Source organism: Triplophysa rosa, unplaced genomic scaffold (assembly GCF_024868665.1).
Source record: "Triplophysa rosa unplaced genomic scaffold, Trosa_1v2 scaffold130_ERROPOS893051, whole genome shotgun sequence".
NCBI lineage: Eukaryota > Metazoa > Chordata > Actinopteri > Cypriniformes > Nemacheilidae > Triplophysa > Triplophysa rosa.
In genome coordinates this window covers 81,166-87,165 of record NW_026634132.1, presented here as the reverse complement: position 1 = coordinate 87,165, position 6,000 = coordinate 81,166, and positions in this window count along the sequence as shown.

Sequence of the window (6,000 nt, the reverse complement as noted above, 5' to 3'; positions counted from 1 at the left end):
TACCTGCTTTTTAATGAAATATATGCACGCAACAGGTCAGCACGAACGTTTTCTATTAGCGCTTGAGGAGCGGGATCTGCCAAATGAGGTTACTGTGAGATGGACAGTTAAACATTTACTTGTCCTGAACCTTAGTTTTTATAAAGGCTTCAATGAGATGACTGACCCTGTGACACAAAGACTATTCTAGTGGAGGTAGAGCTTGTCTCTGAATGCCCATGTTTTGCATTCTGTTGTAAAAGCTGTCAGGTCCCGGGTCTGAGCACCTGCTTGTTTTGTGTCTTGTTTATGTTTCTCCTCGCTGAGCACATGGGACAGAACTTTTTGACAGTTCTACACGTGCTCGGTCTTTACTTTTGGGTGCCCCGCCCCCCTTGTTATCCACTCATCACTGCACCCCTGTTGCTACTTCCGCTAATCACACCACACCGGTTTCCACTCTAGCAATCTCCTCTCTCCCTTCTTATTCTTCCAGAATTCCTATGTTCCTTGTCAGTCCGTTAGATTTCTAGCCCTCCTGACTTTCAGTCTTGTAAAGAATCTAGTCTTGTTTTGTCGGTTAAATTTCTTGGCTAATTAGTATTGTTTGTCTAGGATCCAGTTCTCTTTTACAACCTGCTTGGTGTCCCACTCTCTGGTCTGCTCTGCCCGTTACCCATTCCCTCCAGCCACCGGCGGCCTTGGTTCCTTGCTGTTTGGCGGCTGAAGGAGTTCTCCCTGGTGGATCCATCTCTTCCGGTGAGGTAGTTCGTGTAGAATCGTGCCTCTCCCTCCGGGGTTGTTCAAGCGGATTACCAGTTTCTCCCTCCGGGGTTGTTCAAGCGGATTACCAGTTTCTCCCTCCGGAGTTGTTCAAGCGGATTACCAGTTTCTCCCTCCGGGGTTGTTCATGCAGATTACCAGATTCTCCCTCCGGGGTTGTTCAAGCGGTTTACCAGATTCCCCCTCAGGGGGTGTGCTACGGAACCTCTCGTGACTCTCCCCGTGAGATCGGTCCTTCGGACCCCACCCAGACTCAAGACTTTCCCCTTGCTTCTCCCCCTGGCCGAGCACTCGAGCCCCGATCCCTTTTGGTTGACTGGTCTGTCTGAGTGTAATTGTGTATTCTGCAGTTTTGTTTATTAAAACTATTATTTTGTGACCCTGCATTTGACTCCCGTCCTTCTGGCGTGACAAAAAGCAGGCCGTTTCATTCTTTTTTTTTTTCCCCCCGCTTCTCTGTGTGTTGCAGAACACACCGATATTTTATAATTCTGAGCTCTGTTGTCTTTCTCGTAACATTTCATCTATCGCTTCTGCTGCCTGAATGGATGTTTTTGTCCACACGCAGGTTAAAATTGCAATGCACGGGAGCTTCAATGAGAACATTGGTTGTAATATTTCTGTACCCATGCTTTAAATTTCTAACAAAAAGTTGTCTGTGAGTAAACGGTCATTAGCGGACCCCTCGCAGTTTCACGTTTGAAGACCCATGCACTAAATTATGTGTATTTTCCCTTCTCATAATAGAAAGGCATAAATGAATGGCTACTAGTGCAATGCTTTTATTTCAATACAGTACATAATATCACAAATGTGCCTGAAATGGTCGCAGCGTAGAGCCGTGCTTCTGTGTACTTAACCAAACTTCTGACACACAACATGTACAGTATTTTCTGTAAAGCTGTGAATTGAAATGGTGTAAGATTAATTTTAAAGAATAAATTCTATTAGGTGAAATATATTGAGTTCCTGTGACACGTTCTTCATAGTTAGTTGTTTAAAACTGATTTTTTATTAACTTGTGCTGAAGTTCGTACTTGCTTAATCTGCAAACAGTTCAACTAAATAATATCTAATATGAGAAATAAAATAACCAAATAAAAATAAGTGTGTATAGACCGTTTCATCGGACGCATGCGCACCTGGACTCCCAGCTAAGAAAAATTTGTTATAAGAATGTTCCTTGGAGGTTTTTCATGTTTTTGAAAATGTTTTAAAAACATTCAACATGTCCAGTTTTTTATGTTTTAAGAACGTTCCCAGCTCACAAAAGTCTCCATCATGGTGATCAGTGTTTCCTTGAGTTGGGCTCTTGACTCTTGACTTTCATGTGTTGGTTTTTTGGCATGCTGCAACTGTGTGCTTTAAAATGATATTTGTTATGGTAATGCAAATAAAAATATAGTCAAATGGTGTTGGTTGTCATCATCATGTTGTAGTTTGATTCACTGATCTCATCTGGATTGAGTGCTGTGCTGTTGAAATAATATTATAAGATCAGGGAACAAACTGTTGAATGGGTCGTGTAACTTGGTCGCATTTAAAGAAAATGTATGGGACAGTGACATCTTGTGGTTGAGCTTTGGTATCGCAAACCAGATTCAAAATATTAGAGTGGCAAGTATAGCCTTTTGTCAGAGAAACTTTTTTTCTGCCTAGTTAGCTGTAGCTGTAGTGAGCTTGCTGTGTTTGCTTGAACTGGATTAGTAGCTGTTTGTTAGCAAAGGACTATTGAACTTCCTGCACTGCTTTGAAGGTAAACTGTTGTTCGTCAACTAGCTGTTGTTAGCACCTAGCCATCTAGATTGACTTTTCACCTAGCACGTTTAGTCACTTGAAGCCTTGAGCTGTTAATTGAGTAAGTGAGCTCAGCTGTGTAGCAATCACTGACCCATTAAGCATTCATAGAGGCTGTATTGTTGCTTCCGGCTTTGCGACTGTTTGGATGCATTTACTAGCGCTCAATGCTTTGCGCTTCTGATTTTATGCTTTATCTTATTTAAACACCAGCAGTTCAGTACAGTGCTCAGACAAAACAATTAGAAACTAAAACCAAAGACTCTGGGAAATACTTCAAAACTTTTGGAATGCTCAGCAACCAGGATTTCTTCTAGGATAGTGGTCTACCAGCTTACTGCCGACAATTGAAACTCTTAAGGATAACTCAGCTGCCCACACTCAAACTGGTGTGAAAATGCCTTCTTTTGGATCAACAACCACCTGCTGCTCAAACTGCCACAAACTTCTACAAAAGATTGCAGTTCTCGAAACAAAGTTACTTTCAATACTGCCGTCTCTGCAGGAACACACAGCTGAGCCTAGCCATGGACCCCATCAGCATATAGCCGGTGAGTTCTGTGAACCCAGTACTTCTCAACAGATTATACTGAGCTCAGACAAACCTGTACAGATGCAAACAAAGGTAACTGAGGACACAAACCATTGGCAGAAACAGGGCGCAAGACCTAAAGGTGCTCATAATATTAGACTGTCAAGAGTTTCACAAATTGCTGCATTAGCTTCATCTACCCCAGATATGGCTAAGACTCGACTAGACAATGTTGGTATTCTACCACCCCCTGTATATCTTGAAAATAGATTTGAGGCACTAATAAATATCGGTGAAGAATCCCCAAATATGGTCAGGCAAAAATCAAAAGTGGACACTGCAGCTGGCAGACGCTCTGTGTCAAACAGACAATGGGGCTCTGCTCAGAAAGCAGCCGAGCCCAATACTCTGATAGTTGGGGACTCTATTATAAGAAACCTTCGTAGCAGGGCTATACTTACATACTATTTCCCTCAAGCAATGATTGCTGATGTAAGCAAGGAACTGTCCAACATCCTGACACAACATAAGTCTGTAAATCGGATTGTCATACATGTGGGGAAAAATGATATTCGAAAAGAGCGGTCAGAGCTCCTAAAAAGGGATTTTAATGAACTCTTTGAAATTCTTGGAAAACTGAAATTTCAGTCGTTCATCAGTGGACCTCTCCCAGCTCGGGGAACAAATATGTTCTCTCGGCTACTCAGTCTGAACACATGGCTGCAAAAAACCTGCAACATGAGAGGACTGAACTTCATTGACAACTTTAATCTCTTTTGGAGTCAAAGACAACTTTTTACAACAGATGGCCTCCACCCAAACAAACTTGGTTCAAGAGTGCTAAAGGACAATATCCTCTTCTCCCTCCTTCACACATCAGCAGAGTGTGCCAGTCCACTCCTGAATGGCACACATACACCCGGCCTCAGTGACCCACCTCAGCAGTCGGATGGACATTTGGGTAACACCACTCAGGCCGTACCCTGCCCAGTGACATCACATCAGTTGGATGATGACGAAGACTCAACACCCAAGGACGTTTCTGTGGATAACAACCGGGAGAGCCAAAACAACATACTTCAGCCTTCAGAAACACCAGACTCACAGCCCCTCTCACTACACACTCTCTCCTACATCACCTCTTTTGAGCTTCTCAGAGAAAATGGAGGAACTAGTGTTTGCTGGAACAAAACTCTCCCACTCTATTGTCGCGAGTCCACAAGTTTCAACTAAAAAGCGACAAGCCCGACAACCACCAAAGCCTCTGGGTGAACCTCGCCAACCCGTTCCCTCTGAAAGAGCTCTCCGGCCTCTGCCACAACGCCAGGGATCACACAAACCCCCATCTGTTGGAGGTGGACTAAACAAGACTGCAAAGAGCACTGGTAACTGATATGAATTGGGTCCCCGCTATGATAACAGCAACAATCTCAAATATTTACAGAACAAGTGGGAAGCCAGTGTTCCTTTAGTTTTACCTATATCTGTCCTGATAAGTAAGCCAAAAACTAAGGCCCTTTCCAGTCGTATGGCAAACCTATCTAATCTACTACCTATTAGACGTCACTCTGAGAATGACAGGGGTAAAAAACAAAAAACAGTTACTATTAAATTAGCACTTTTAAACATTCGTTCACTAAAAAACAAATCCTTTTTGGTCAATGACCTCATAACCAGTAACAAACTGGACTTCATATTTCTAAATGAAACTTGGTTAGATGATGGTTGTAGTGATACAATCCTCAATTAATCTTCCCCCCCAAACTTTACTTTGATAAATGTTTGCAGAGCTATTAGGAGAGGTGGAGGAATAGCTGCTCTATTTAAAGATCTCTTTCAATGCAAGCAAGTGTTACTTGGTGACTACCTGTCCTTTGAATACTTGAGTATTGCTTTAAAAGGTACACCACACACTCTGTTTACAATTATTTACAGATCTCCCAAATACTCCACAGTCTTTGTTGATGACTTTACAGAACTGCTATCAGCTATTTCCTCAGAATTTGACTGCTTTGTTATTGCAGGAGATTTTAATATTCATGTAGACAAGACAGAAAACAACACTGCAAATGAACTCTTAAATGTTTTAAACATATTTTTTGATCTGATCCAACATGTGCACGGTCCCACACACAATCGTGGACACACTCTGGATCTGCTCATTAGCAAAGGCCTAAACATTTCATCCACTATTATTAGAGATTTGGCGCTGTCTGATCATTTCTGTATTTTCTTTGATATATCAATCAGTCCTGCCACTGAAGATAGACCCATCTCTGTAAAAAAGAGATTCATAAATGAGAACACCAGTGAGCTATTTATGAATGCTATGTTTTTGTCACCAAGTATATCTGCAGACCCTATTGATGTTCTCCTCGATAGCTTCAATGCAAAAGTAAAAAATGCTATCGTTGCCATTGCTCCAGTAAAGGTCAAGGCGATAACTGGCAGGCGGAAAGCACCCTGGAGAAACACACCAGGAGTACAAAGCATGAAAAAAACATGCAGAAAAGCTGAGCGTAAGTGACGAAAAACAAAACTTGAAGTTCACTATAACATCTATAAAGACAGTCTGCATGCCTTCAATGTTGACTTAGGCAAAGCTAGACAGAACTTTTTCTCTAACATTATAAACTGCAACATAAATAACACTCGCACTCTTTTTGCAACTGTAGAGAGACTAACAAATCCCCCGAGTCAAGTTCCCAGGGAAATGCTGTCTGATGACAAATGCAATGAGTTTGCAACCTTTTTCCTTGAGAAGATCAATAATATCAGAATGGAAATCAGCAAAGCTCCATGCGGCAGTCTGGTCAATCTGACTTCAGTACATCAGAAATTAGTAACTCTGTCTGAATTTCAGACAATTTATCACAAAACCTTGGAGGAGACGGTACAGCATCTTAAAG